Source organism: Lycorma delicatula, chromosome 4 (genome assembly GCF_047948215.1).
Source record: "Lycorma delicatula isolate Av1 chromosome 4, ASM4794821v1, whole genome shotgun sequence".
Taxonomy (NCBI): Eukaryota; Metazoa; Arthropoda; class Insecta; order Hemiptera; family Fulgoridae; genus Lycorma; species Lycorma delicatula.
Window position 1 is genome coordinate 32,206,435 of NC_134458.1, and position 15,755 is coordinate 32,222,189.

The 15,755-nt window shown below is 27.9% G+C and overlaps 2 protein-coding genes across 3 annotated transcripts in view; both read left to right on the plus strand.

Moving 5' to 3' along the window:
* The window catches only part of LOC142323237 (nucleoredoxin-like), a 126,493-nt gene extending 114,681 nt beyond the window's left edge, over window positions 1-11,812 (plus strand). The window contains exons 9-10 of one of the 2 annotated variants that reach the window (XR_012756057.1): window positions 5,225-5,400; window positions 11,380-11,812. The gene's annotated coding sequence lies outside the window, so the exon portion shown is untranslated. Of the gene's footprint in view, window positions 1-5,224; window positions 9,951-11,379 lie in introns of those variants that run through there. The other variant, XM_075362606.1, reaches the window with a different exon arrangement.
* Window positions 11,813-12,003: 191 nt separating this feature from the next.
* LOC142323236 (uncharacterized) overlaps window positions 12,004-15,755 on the plus strand; it is a 123,459-nt gene continuing 119,707 nt past the window's right edge. The window contains exon 1 of the mRNA XM_075362605.1: window positions 12,004-12,283. The gene's annotated coding sequence lies outside the window, so the exon portion shown is untranslated. The remainder of the gene's footprint in view (window positions 12,284-15,755) is intronic.

Here is a 15,755-nt window from a genome sequence, read left to right on the forward strand (position 1 = left end):
CTAACCTTTTGAATTCGGTTTGATGCATTTCTCCAACCTTTCTGTTACATGCGAGTCTTTTAATGCCAAAGTATTTTTTACATTCTCTAATTATTCTGATCTATTCTATTTATTCATTATTCTTAAGTATTCTGACCTTTATTTCCCCTTACAGTTTTTAATTCTACATTTCCTTCTATGACTAGATTTAATAATTTGGTGCTTTAATTAATTACATGACATGCAGAACTAGTAATTGTATGATTGCCACAAACCTTTTTCAATGAATTTACTTTAAAACCTCTTCATTTTAAATTTTATGAACACATTTATAATATTCTTCTAAAGGGTTTCCTTGAAAAAGCACCAGATATTTTATTTTAAGAAATTGCATTTAAATTGAATATAATATTAATCTACTATACTGGTTTTTTCTTGTTTAGGCCATTAAAGCTCTTCAAATTGAGAACTCAATATAATATCCTTTAAACTCATCAACAAATTATTTCTCTTCCTTACATCATGAGGTAGTTTTTCCCATCTTTGCATTCTTGCTAGCTAACAGCTGTTTCTTTACTTTCTAAGAGTGGTTTTCCATCTGATGAATTTCTCATACCAATACCTCTGCTTTTGAATTTCTTCAAAATGCTATCTTATTTTCCTGTGCAATACATTTATCTTCTCTGAAAGTATTTTCTTTTCTCAGTCATGGTTTAAAATTCTGACATTCGATTCTCTGACTCAGTGAATCTTGTCTTTCTTATACTTCATGAATACTTGCTGTTGAGTAATCCATGCTCAAGAGATGCAAATGAGAGATATTTTACCTCCGAAATATTTTTTTTAATAGCAATGGGTAAAAACTACTGAGATGGCATGCAATTGCACACTGATACAGAGAATGTGACTAAGAGGTCATCGTATTGGTAGAAAGGAGTTGTGTGCAACCTTAAAAATGTAAAATCTGAAAGAGCTCCAGGACGTGATGAGACTCTTATAGAAATTTTTTGATTTAGTGTAGAGCTAAGAGATAGAGGGTCTTGGTAGTTGGGAATAAAGAACCACCCCACCAAATTGGAGTATAAGAATTATCATTCTACATAGAAAAAAAGGTAACAGAGATTATTCAAACCATTAGGGAATAACTTCGCTTTCGGTTGCTGGTAGAATTTACTTGAGATCCATAGAGAGAAGGCTAAGGTATTGCTTGGAGAAGATTTCAGCATGAGTTCAGGCCATCTAGAAGTACTTATGATCATGTATTCACTGTAAAAATAGTTACAGAAAGCATAATTGAATACAACAAACAAGTGTGTACAGGATATCACAACTTTGAAAAAATTACTCATCGAATTCTGAGAATTGAAGTATGAAAAGTATAAAAGGGAAGGGAAGTAACACTACAAATAAAAAAATCTTTTATTTTGACTAGTACGCAATACTTGTTATAGATCATATCAGGTGTAGGTAAATATTTTATTCCATGGATAAAAAAAGGAAACTGTCCAAGCTTTTGTCTGGTGGATTGAGGGAAGCTGTAGCAAAACCTTGATGACCAGGCTGTGAAAAACCAAACTATAATACCAGGTTTAATAACCAGGCTATGAAAAACCTTGATGCTATGCAGCATCACAAAATGCATAATTATAAAATAAAAAGTAAATGTGACTGAAGTCCATCATATTAATTATTTAAAATGTAAACACATGAACAATATTAAAGTATATACATGAAGATACAGATATATAAAGTAAATACAAAATTAATTGATTCAAAAGGCTTTAATAAAAATTAAAGTAGAATGGAGATGGAAAAAATTCAGATTTATTTTTAATTTTTTTAACTACTATTTTTTTAAACTCAGACAGACTATACTGTTCTATAAAAAAAAATCTTTTAATTTTATTTTATATAGTTCAGTAAAGGCCAAAGTATTATGTTGAATTATACAAAAACAGTTTTGTTGCCTGGTTTGATAGAGGTGGATATTGTTATTTTTAAGAATAACTGACTATTCTTTCTAGTGAAGATTGTGGCTTAAGAAATATAAACACATAGATCATGTAACATTTATAATTTATTAATATCAATCTATATAATTTATACTTCTGGCTGCTAAAAAATGATCTGACAGCCCACTTTCGTGTTATTAAAAAGATAAGTATTTTGTTAAGATGCTTCAAATCAAAACAGTCATCTTTGATTACAAGTGAAATTAATTTGATCATCCCAAGAGAATTTGTTTCAAATGTAGAAATAAGGATCCTCTCGGTCATTAATAAAAAAATCCTTCCTCAGAATTTCAACAATAAGATATCACTCCTAAGAATTGAGCCAACAACAGTAAATGACACTCTTTTATGATCTGACCTCCCAATCTTTGTTACAACACTGGGATCCTGCACCAGTAGCCTATTCACATCACCAATGATTACAATGTGGTCGCTTAGAGCAAAATTCATAGTTAAAGTCTCCCTCCAAAGTGCTAAAGGAAGTGGATGACACCACAATCAACACATGGTAATCTGAACCTCAAACAATTCTGCATAAAACCAGTCAAATCTCACCTAGTTATCACACATCAAAAGGCTTTAAGGAGCTTATTAGACCTTTGTTTCCTTGATTTAAAAACAGTGAAGGCCCTTGCTGTCTGGTGTCTCTCTCACATTTCATAGTCAGAATTGTCTTTGTCTCATAGGAGAAGAAATTACAGTTACTAGTAGCTATTTTAAACTTTTCAAAAAGTTAGAAGAGGTTGTAATTTAATCCCAGATGAGAAAATTAAAAATGGAAAAACAAAGACAGAGAACGTAATATATAATATCATAGTAGAGGTTTTCCTTTTGACTTACAAAATCTAAATGTTTGGTGGTAACTGTTGGCCATATTTGAATGGTTTAAGAAAAGGAATCATTAAGAAGACCAAGGTTCTGTAAACAAAATTATGTTTATTTCAATTATATTTGAAATTAAATGAGAGAACTAGGCAAGTATTTGACTGTGCAATATGATTCTATTTAGCTTGTTGTTGAATTGTGGAAGAGTCATTTTACAAGACAAATTGGAATTATATATATAATTAATGACAATATAATGATAATAAATATATAATTAATAACTTCTATAAAATCATTTCTATGCTCTTTCCCATAGATTGTGAGATAAATGGCTTGGAATATGAATATTGCATTGTATGAACTTCAAAAACGTGCAACTGTATAACACTATCTCTGATGGTTTGCTGTTTGACCTTCAAAAACGTTTCAAGGTCATACGTGTATCCATGTATTTTATTGTAAAATTTTCCTCTTTTCATTGGTGGAGTCAAAGATAGGTCATTCTAATTGAAAAAATCTTGTTAACCTTTATATAATGGTCAAGGTCACTATGAGTTGTCCCCCCTCCAGTCCAAGTAACTTTTGTTTAGATAATTTTTTTTTATATTGTGCCTAGTTTATGAGAAAATCACCTGGGAGGTTAAAATGAAACGATATATACATTCAAAATTACATAGCAATATTTCAGAAGCTGATCTGGATACTAATATAAGCAAAGAAGTTCCTATAAACATTTATCCAGAAATCAGAAATACTTTGTTTTTGAGTTACAGGTAGCAAAATATTTTGCTCTATCTTTGCTACAAGTCTAAAATGAAGTCATACTGAAATTCTTGGGAACCAAATTTTGGTGTTTTTGTGCTAAAAGTTGAATAAAGCAGTTACCAGAACTGTAACTCAAGTAGAATATGAGAAAATTGCTGCAAAGGCCAAAAAATTTGAGTTGTAAAATCCATTTGCTATAAAATAACTACATTAAACTGCTAATAAAGAAATAAAAATTTCTGACAAAATTTTAGAAAAAGTAATTATGAAAAAGTTTTGTAAATAAATTCAGTAGAAAATAAATACAAGTTTCAGAAATTCAACTTTAATTTAAAACAAAACACACCAATATGTGGCAGACAAATGTCACAGTTTTAAACATGTCAAAAATTTTCTTCTTAATGGTAAAATAAATAATAAAAATAATAAAAAAAATTGTTTTTAAAACAAATTAATTTATTTGAGAAATCTTATTTCATTCGGTACCAGTTAACATCTGATCAAGTTAGGTTTTGTGTATTACATGACAATAATTTTGAATGTGGTTTTGTGTTACTGTTTCAATCAATTTCAAAAATAGTTTTTCTGTTGTTATATGTAATGAGAGGACAACATGAATTCATATAGCTTTGGAGAGTTGACAGACGCACTCTAAGTTTATGTTAAAGTAAATAATTTTTTATAGTGATAATTATAATATGACTGCAGTTCAAGAGTACCATAAAAAATCCCAAATCATAGAATACCAAATTGTAAAATATTTGAAGCTAAGGAAAGACATCTTAGAGAAAGATTTATCTAAAACTAAAACTAGTTGATGGTGGTCAACATGATTTGTAAGAAATGCAATCATCTTCTATTACAAGCACCATAAAGTTGCCATATTATTAAATATTTCACAACCATTGTGTAGTGAATATAGAAGAGAAATTATACCCATTCCATGTAACACATACAAGACAGATCATGAAAACCATCAAAATTTTATTGATGGTTAATTAGAAAAAATATACATCTAATTTCTTTAGTCATATTCTGGTTGCTGATGAATCATTCTTTACGAGAAATAAAAATTTTCAGTTTTCTAAATACCTATTCTTTAACACTGGTAAACCCACATGAGACACTACAATCCACTTTCAATGCACTATTTTGTTTAATGTGTGGTGTGATGACTTTTACCAAACTTGGATTCCAAGTTTGATAAAAGAAGATGTAATTAAAAAGAGACCTCATCCTTAAATTCTCTAATCTTACAAATATTGTCATTCTTATTGATTTTTACCATGCTTTCTTGATCCTTAAAACTGTTATACCTTAACACTTTAATTCAACAATAACCAACAAGACTTATAACAAAAGTTATATCTTTTAAAAAATAAAAAGATATGAAGTAAAAATGGACATGTTTACTCTTCACTTATGGTTCTGTAGGAGCTAAAGGAATTTAGATGGGTTAATGACAATAACTATTAGATGCCAAGTAAATTAAAGTGTGAGTGTGTGTATGTGTGGTATTTGTAAAATAACTTTTTTCACATGATATTTATACAAAAAATTAAGAAATGAAGGAGTTAAAATCAATTTTAAATTATTTACATATAATAATATACTAAATGAAATATTTATTTCTCTTATTTCAGGTGTTACATGATCAATTAAAAAGCAATAAAATGGTGATTAAGCAAAAAAAAAAATTGTAATTTAAATATCAAAAAAGTCAACAATCAAAAGATAAATAAGTACAAATATTTTAATGATATATTTACAGCTAAGCAAATTGTTGGGTTTAGAATAGAGAATTATATATTAATATTGTGTAAGTCGCTTTAAATTATTTTATGAATCGTAAAGTAAGAAATTTGAAATTTGCTAACATAAATACCAAACAGATTTACTACTTGTAATTATTTTAATTTTATTTTTATAGTATATCTTTGTAGATGATACAGTGTAGATAAATATTTTATGAGAAATTCATTATACTACATGAATAAATTCATGTACTTAATTACATTTATATAACTATGTCCAAACGCAGTATAAAATAAAATTAATGTTTCTTATGATATATTAAACCATAAGAAAACAAAAAAATCCAAAAATTAAGTTTAAAAAATAGTGATAATAATAATAATAATAAATATAATTTATATGAAATCTAAAAACTTGATAAAAGTTAAAACCTAAAACTAGATATTTTGTTTTTTAATGTTATATTTATCATTGCGTGAGGATTTATTTTTGCTCTTATGCATTACTGCTAGTTGTTTGTTTTTGGTTCAACCATAGTTTTCTTACTTGTTAATGCAAGTAATGAATGACTGTAGTAAACAATTAGAAATGTAGCATTTATTACATAAAAACCTAGTAAAATTATGAAACATAAAATTTGAAATTATGATTAAATACCTGTTGCTGTTCAAAACTCATAGAAATGTTGAGTATTACTATGTATACTAGTATTATTTATTTGAAACAATTGTGAATTTCCATTAGTTACATTTATATACTAAAACAACGTAAATTAAAACTATTAACAACAGAAGCTAACAAAAAATAAAAAATTATGTGTCAAGTTAATAGAATGAAGATCATTTTACTTAGTGTATATATTGAAATTCAAGATTGAAAATCTTGAATTTCTATATGAACTATTTGCTAGTGGGTCTATGTAACGGTACAGCACCTGTAAAACCTCCAGAAATTTATTTAGCTTATTCATAAATTTATATTTATATTTTTGGTTATTAGATAAATAAGCTACATATATTTACTTACTTGAACATCTAACAACAAAATTATGCTTTTATAAATGTACGGTCTACATCCTTCCAGTATGAAAAGCATATACTTAAGTAGTGTATAACGATTCTCTTCTTCACAGGTGGATATGCAAAATTAAAATATTTCATCTACATTTTTTGTGGTAGCCATTTCAGATCTCACCACTACTTGTTCTTACTTATTATTATTTTTTTTTTTAGGAAATCTTCAAAATAATCAGTCAGTTTTATTAAACAAGACAACTTTATCATATAATTCTCATTATGATTTTGTTGTACTATAATGATTTACAGGGTAAGTCATAAAATTTTAAAAAGAAAAATTACTTTTTTCACGGTAGAACCAAGTGGAAAAATCATAAGTTGTTGATGCTTTTATATATTCTGACTTCATATAACCTCTGTTATTTACATAAATTTAATATATTAGCTGTATAAATATAGATCATGGCCTAATATTACTTATTTTTAATCAGTACATTAAATTATAAATTAGCATAATTTTTTTTGTAATTGCTTATAACTAAATTAGTGATACCTCATAATGTATCATTGGGTTTATCTTTGTCAAAGCTGGATGTTTTCTAGATGCAAATTTATAAAAGTATAATTTACTTTAAGAAGTTCAGGAGATTTAAAATATAACTGAACCTTATTTAAAATGATAAATAATAATTAATCTTTTGAACATTGTACCGCTGATATGTTAATTAATTAAATAGTATTAACAATTATTAAAATTCATCTTACCACCACATTGAAATATCCTCTAGATCTTTCGGCTTACTTGGAAGCCATCATCAAGAGTTAAAATATTAAATCAAAGTCAAAAATGTTAAATCATAAGTTAAAATGTATAAACTGTCATGATTGTCCGGCCCTAAAAGTATACTGAAGGAAAATATATGTACTCTGGTGGATTAAAATGAAATCAAACAGAACCATGATATCAAGGAGATAATTATTAGATTAAATTATTATTTCCTTATATTTATATTTAGTATTTTTTTAAATTATGTATCATCTTTAAACATTTTTTGTTCATTAATTCAATTTTTATTATTACACTAAATATGATATTCTTCTAAATTAGAAGTATTATAATATTTATAAGAAATATTAAAGATTTTCATGAAATTATTATGATTGTATTCTATAATATGTTTACCAAAGTTGGAGTTTTCTGGTTCGTTATTTTTAATGCTATTAATATGCTCTTTTGCACATTTGGAGAATTTGCAATTGGTCATACCCATGTCTATCACGTTGATAGATAATACTTCTATAATATTATAAATTTATATATATAAGTTTATAGATTATACCAACGCACTCTATATACAGAGTGGTCCAGGATGTATTCGTTGAACTTCAGGAACTCATTCAGGGCACCAGAATGGACATAAGTCCTATTTTGCTGTGTTTTCCTTCTGAAAGCCATTTTGTGATTTTCAACAAAAAAATTATTTCTTAGAAACAAGTAAACTTTACTTTAATTAAATTTGGCAAATCTAAACTAGCGTTTTGTTCTACAAAATAAAGAATTTTGAAAAGTCACCTTCAAAAATTTCAAAATAGCGGCCATATTAATTTTTTAATCTTCAATATCTTTGTTAGATCAAAGTTTTACTTTCACAGAATTTATTAAGCATTTTATTTTGAACAAAATGACACCTGATTTGTAAAAACCTGTTGACAAACAATCGAGTTATTCCAGACAATTAACCCAGCAGTACGCTTACACATCATAATGCAAAGTGATAATTTTTATTATTATTAATTTACTATTATTATTTATTATTAATAATTTTTATTACCTTTAGTGGAGTAAATAAAAACAGGCAAAAGATTATCTATATAGCTTGCATTATGGTGTGCAAGCGTATTGCTGAGTTAATAGTCTGCAATAACTCGATTTTTTGTCAACACATTTTTACAAATGGGGTGTCATTTTGTTCAAAATAAAATGCTAATAAATTTTGTGAAAGTAAAAATTTGATCTAACAAATAATTACAAAGATATTGAAGATTAAAAAATTAATATGGCTGCCATTTAAAAATTTTTGAAGGTGACTCAACATTTTTTATTTTGTAGAACAAGACACTAATCTTAGATTTGTCAAAGTTAATTAAAGTAGGTTTATCTGTTCCTGAAAAATAATTTTTTTGTTGAAATCATAAAATGGCGTCTAGAAGGAAAACAAAGTAAAATAGGATTATGTTGATATGAACGTCTTTGCTCATTTTGGTGTCCTGAATCAGTGCCTGAAGTTCAGCGAATACATTCTGGAACGTATGTATATATATATATATATATATATATATATTAGTGTTTTTTCTTATTCTCCTTTATTTATATACCAGGATAATTTTCTGATTGAATGCAGCTTCAGAGTGAGTTTTATGTGGTATATTGATCTTTTCCTTCTTTAACTGTGCAACAGTAGTCTGTTACTGATGCATTCCCACTTTTTATGAAATCACATTCCTTTTTTTATAACTTCCTACCATTCTTTTTTATTTTCTTCCTCGAGTCTTATTTGGGATGGGAGGTGAATGACCCTGGAGCTGTGTCCTTGTAATATTAAACCTGAATAAATAATTAGGAACTAATAAAAAATATAAATAATGCATAAATAAATAAATATTTAAATATTCTGTATTAATTATTAAATTCACAATGATAAGTTAATTTAGTACTAAATAAAATTGTAACTTATAGTCATCATAAATTAAGATGAAATGTTAGTTTTTTTAAATTTTATTCGTTGTAAAATTGTTAAAATATTTCCATGTTTAACATTTAATAAATTATGTATAGAAAGTAGATTTCCTTTGTTTTAGTGTTTATTTTTGTTCATTTACATTTAATTAACAAATCTTTTGAAGGTCAGATATAATTTTATGTAGCCTATTCAAAATAAATGGTTGTTATGGAAACTATATTATTTATGCTAGACATGCGGCATCAGATAAAAATGTATTTAGCACGGTAGATACATTTTTATATTAATTATTTTTGCAATAGATGTGGCAGTATGTAATTTTAAGTTATAAGATAAGAATTACCTTAATGGAGCTAATATCTCAAGTTAATTTTTCCAAAAATTATCATTTATTTAAATTATTTTACTATATCAGCCTGAAGAAAAGTTTCTTAAAGTAAAAAAGACCTTTGGTTTTTTTTTACTTTAAGAAAGTAAAATTATAAAATGAAAACTTTTTATTATGAGAATGAGATAAAATAACTAATTATTATTCGATATAAAGGTGTGTTGAATGATGTAGAATTCACAAAAGAGGTTATACAATCAGTGTTACAAGTAAATACCTACTATATGACTGTGAATATATGTATGTGATCAGCACAGCACATACGTCCTTACTCACATTAACAGCATATCAGCAGCACACAATTCAAAACTGAGAAGTATTGAGTGATGTCACGATTGTTTCAAGTGACATCCATAAATATTAACAGATATCTGATTAAGTTTTTTTACACCTACATTAAAATTAAGTAAAAATAATAGTAATCTTATTTTAAATAAAATATAATTTCTTCTAAAAAATAAATGTTATTAATAATTTATTTTTAATTTTTTTTGTAAAAAAAATTAAAGCTTTAGTTAGATTATCTTCAACACTTGCTGATTTTTATTTTATTTTATGACCTCAGACAGGCATTTAAACATTTATATTTTAACAAAGAAGATGAAAAGACTGTGTGAACATTATGAATGTTCACATTCATAATGAAATGAATATAATTATGAACGTATAAAATGAATGAATGAATAACCAAGAATAACAGTTACACACTTACTGCTAAAACCTACAGCAACTATGACTACAATAAACATAACATATTCAGTGGAAATAAATGCAAGTAAGCATTACTCTTACAAAAGTAGATCATTATCAAAGTTACAATAAACCACATTTTAATTAATCTTTAATCTATAAATAAAAAAATAATATTTTGTTACACTTTAGTATTTTTTTTTCTTTTAAGCATAACCATCAACATTTTACAAAAACTAAAAGTAATCTCTTATAAAGTTTCAACAGTTGTCTACGATTTACTTCAACATTAACAACATGCAATCATAATTAATAAAGTAAATGAAGAAAGCACAGTATTATTGCTTAGGAATGGTAGTTTTAAAAAAACTGAAACAGCAGATTTTAAAATAATACGCATGTGAACAAGCAGTGGCGGCTCGTATATAGGTACTGTGTAACTGCAGCACATTTAATATTCTACTTATTTTATTTAACTTAGATAACTTTTTTGTTTAATTCTTTCTTTACACTTGTACAATGTATAATCCTTAAGTTTAATGTCAGTAACCATCCCCCAGTTCATGAAAAAGATACAAAAGTCTTTGTATAGAACTGTGTGCCTCAGAGTTCCAGCGGCGCAGTGTTTGGCTGTTGTGTGCATGCGCACATGGTAAGCTACAAGCGAGGCTGCAAGGGAGAAAGAGCACTGTCACACCTGCAGTGCCGACCCTGTGTGCTGGTGAAAGGTAGTTCTTTTTTACTCCATGTGTGTATGGAATGTTCCTTGTCCCTTTCTAGTTTAGTCGGTGGAAAGACATGAAAGTGATTTAGTTGTTTTTTCAGTAGTGATCAGAAGATGGCGGAAAGTAAGGGGTCTTTGATTGCTAAATTTGCCTAAAAACACGCTGGAACAGCGAAAAAGAAAGTAATTAGTAAAAAATAATTATGTATTTATTTCTGTGTACATAGAAATTTAGATTAAGTACCATTGGATTATAATGTTTTTAAGCGGACATCTATTTAAGTTATTAATACTAAAAAATATTATATGTATTGACATTTTATTATTTATTAGGTTAAACTGAATACGGTTTTTAAGCAGAATGTGCTTAAAAACTGTGTACCATATTCTTGAATGTGATAAAATGTAGAATTAGATTATTATCATACTTCCAGCTATTCTATTTGATTAATTTTTTTTTTTTTTTGGTTCTTTTATTTTACAGAAAACTTTAACCATGGCCTTGGAAAGGCCCAGAAAAAAATTTTCTGGAGCAGCACCCCCACTAATTTTAGCTACGAGCCGCCACTGAGAACAAGTATTTTTTTTTATCAAGTAGCTATGTTTGAAGAGTTTTTACTGATTTTAGTACATGTGTTTTCTACTTACAAAATATACTTCATAATTAAGCAAAAAAAAGTGATGTAATTTAAAAGAATAAATTAATAGCTAAACAAATTACTTCTTTAGGAATTACCTAATGAATTAATGAAAATAAATGTTATAGTTTAAGAATAACTCTAGAAAACAAAACTTTAAAAAATAGCTTGCACATAGAATTATTATCTGAAAGAGTTTTTGATTTTCCTCGATCACTTTTTTTTGTGAAAGCGGAAATTTTATTCGTGCAGATTTAAGATACGGGTTGCTTCGGAGGTTATAAAAAAATATGTACCACGGACTGCGTATGTGTCGTATCTTCAAGTGGTAACTAACTACAAGAGTTGGCGCGAGAGTACACTACTGTAATACTAGTGTCAGCTGTAACAGATAGATAGAGCAACAGTAACATAATGTTTTAAGAAGATCGGTGTAACGTTTCTTCGAGTTACATCTCGATGTACGCCTGTAGGTACAACTTGTGTTAGCATGAGACGACGCGCATTGTCCTGTCTATGATACGCAATGTTGTGTTTGCTCGTTTTTGCCGATCTGTGCTCTTTGATAATTTTAAACGTAGGTGTGTTCTACCACTCGCATCCAAGTATGACGTGAGTTTGCTACTGTTTGACATTAAATTACATTTTTATTGTCAGTGTTGAATGTTTTATTATGATTTATATCGATATCGATAAGTACATTTGAACTTATTTCTGACAAGTGAAAGTTTGATAACGAATCTAGTGAAGGTAAGTAACTTTATTCTTTTTATGTTTAATGTAACAAAATTGTACTTCCTTGTGTTTACAAAAAGATATTTTCCCTTGTCTGATAATTTGAATATATTGCCATGAACCTCACAGCGGCTGGATAACTGTGGTTGGCCAAATTAATTTAAAATTTTAATATACATTATAAATATTTTGCAAAAATACGTATTTGATCTTTAAAGAATGAATTGTATGTAAGTTAATTGTTAATTTTTTTTATATAAACAGGTTTAAATTATATCATTTATATCGTTCGGCGTAACTTTATTTGAATACTTGGCGGTTTTTTCAATTTTTTAATATTTTTTTTATCATTTAGTACCGATTGATGTAAGGATGAATAATCATTTCAATCGGTTTATGATTATCTTAGGACTGTCGTTTTGGTGTTTTCCTCGTCCGTTCGATTTGGGATTTGCTGCAGGTGTTGTACGACATTAGTGAGGCTCCCTCGAGGACTGCGATCGTTGTGCGTCGGGTCTACCTTTCAATGTAATTGCTTCATTCTATAGGCTATACTGTATACTAGTTAGCCGTCGAATCAAACCTCTTTATGTCGATATGAAGGTCAACATTATGTCGTGTTGAATGTTTTCAATTTGAATTATAATTAACGTATAGAAAGTATGCATTTTGTAAAAAAGAAAAACAAATTAATTAAAAAGTATAAACTTTCCACGGGTAGCGTTGTGCGTGTTAATGTGTATCATGACCGGTTTTACTCTTTTGAGCATCATCTGGCACGTAAACTGGCCGTTATGCCACTGTAATTAACTCATAATTGTTTGTTATTTTTTTATAATTATTCTAGCGACATCCTGTAATTTAGCCGATCTCAGTTAAATTAATTGTGAAACTACAAGAAAGTATTTGCTAACTTTGAGATCTCTTATTACTGATGCTTCCTTTACTCCTTTTTTTTAAAAGCACACATATCTCTCTGTGCGCGCGCGTGTGTGTACATTTATTGACAATGATTCTGTTTTACCATTTGACAAAACGTTAGAAATTTAACCGGTTTTTGTTTTGCCGTCGCCAACTATCTCGTAATATTGATATTTAGTAACAATTATCCGAACTGATAGTTTACAAAAACAACCAAAATGATTTTTACTTTGAATAATTTTTAACTCGTTTAAATTTTCTGCTGTATTAATTTACGATACAGATTAGTTCAGTAAACTTTTTGATCGATATGCTGCGTTAGTCGGAACCTCATCACGTAATTCTCTAGAACATATAACTTATTCCACAAGATGATTTAAAAAAATATATGTATATTACCCAAGTTTGTTTCGGCTTATGCTTATTCATTAGCCAACGAGAGATTGCGTTAGGGATTCCGAATTTAAATAATGAAATTGTTACTTTACCGGTCAATGATGAAAAATTGTTACTTGGCCGATGAGAAATGAATATATCGATTTATTTTGCGGTAGGACTTTGAAGCGTGTTCCGAACCGCGAACACGATTACATTACAATTTTATTTTTTTAACTTGCATAAAAGGTTCGGCGTTTAAAGACCTCAGTCTTTCTGTTTACACCGATGTCAACGTTATGTATGTCACATTAGAATTTACTTTTGTAATATCGTTGTCGAAAGTTACCGTCACTATATGAATCGAGGCTAAGTTTCTGAGGTCCCCTCTTACGCAAAATATAGGTAATTCTGTTGTAAGTGGCACTTGATCCGGTCGTTCGTGTCGATGCATGAGCCCCTTTTTTGTGATACGATGAAAATCGTCGCTAACTTTATGCGTATGAAATTAGATTTTATCAAGAAAAAATAATCTTTGTATCGATTGATTATTTGGTTTTTAGCTTTGAATGGAAAATATTTTTTTAATTAAGTATAGATTTGGTAAAAAAGATTTTGGTAAAAATTGTTAGTAAAATCTTTGTAATTTTCTTTTTACCGGTTGGCCGGTACTAAATATAATATGCAATTCCTTACAAATGTCTGATTAAACGAAAATTAATTTTTTTAAACCTATTGTAATTATGTTTTTACTTATTTACCTATAAACGCCAAAAGCACAGGAAAATAATTTTAAAAAACCCTTCTTAGAATTTATTTGTTTTGGATTGGGAATCTTATATTAAATCCTGACGATTGAAAAAAAAAACAATCTTTTAATTGTAAGGTAGAAGAAGGTTACTTTTGCTAATTTGTAAATGATTTTATTTTTATCACAAAACATCTTAAATGAATATCTCACGTCATAAAAGGATTGTTGAAAATAAAATTTTGAAATTAAAAAACGAGGAAAAACTTAATATTGCACGACCGAATGCAAACTATAGCCTATTTATTCAGCGGTTAATCGCTGTTTTATATTGTTAGCAATTATTTGTAATATGTAAACAAACTATTTATCGAGGTGTTTTGTTTGTTTTTTTTTCACATATTATATTCATTCATTTATTGTTTATGTAAACAGTAATTATATTGTTAAATTAAGATGGATAGTCCTTTTAAATTATCAGGTTTAACTAAATTACTTTTAAATTTACGTGCGCGTAATCATTTAAATTGCAGTTTTTAATATTACCGATTTATTGTTTACTGGAAGCTTTTGGTCTCGTTATGTTGATTAAAACCTTTTTTTTTTATAGAGTAATATTTATAAAATGTAAAAACAATTAATGTAATGCGATACATTTATTACATAATATGTATTATTACGCAATTTTGTTATAATTCATTTTATTCCGTTCGACTGTTTTGTCATGATTGAATTCAAGTTTGTATTAAATTTCGCTCCCAGTTACTTTTTCTCGATGAAAAGGTCGATTTATATTAGAGAAAAGATTTCCGATGCGACAATTAAAGGGGTTTAAATTCATTATTTTTTAAACTTCTTTTCAGAACGTCTCTTTTAGCGGAAAATGCGTTTATTTTTTATGCAGAGCGGGAGTGAATGAGTAATTACAGTGATAGTCGGTTACAACGAGATTCAAGGGATCGGCAGTATGTGCTCGTTATACTCTGATTTCGTTATAAACGAATGAGCCAATTCGTACCAGAAAAAATCGTCCCCCTCTGAACACAAAGTAAATAACTGAACTCAAAATTAAAGAATACAACGTTGTATAAGAAATATTGCCTGAACTTAAAAACAAAAATTTAATCGTATTCCTTAAAATTATAAACACGTACGTGTGCTGTACTAGCATGAAAAAGTTGTAAACTTATCTAAAATTTAAAAAACTTTATAACATGTATAACTTACATTTTGCGCTTAAACACGTTTAAAACCTACGATCGGTATACGCGATTCTGTAGGCTTGGTACATCGATAAAATGTTAAATTTAACTTAAAAGAATTGTCTGTAGTTGCTTCATTTTGAATTTGATTTTTGTCTGAAATCGTCAAAAACAATTTTTTAAATTATTAAATCGTTTTATAAACTCATTATTTGTTTCACAAAATTTCGTAAACAGTTCT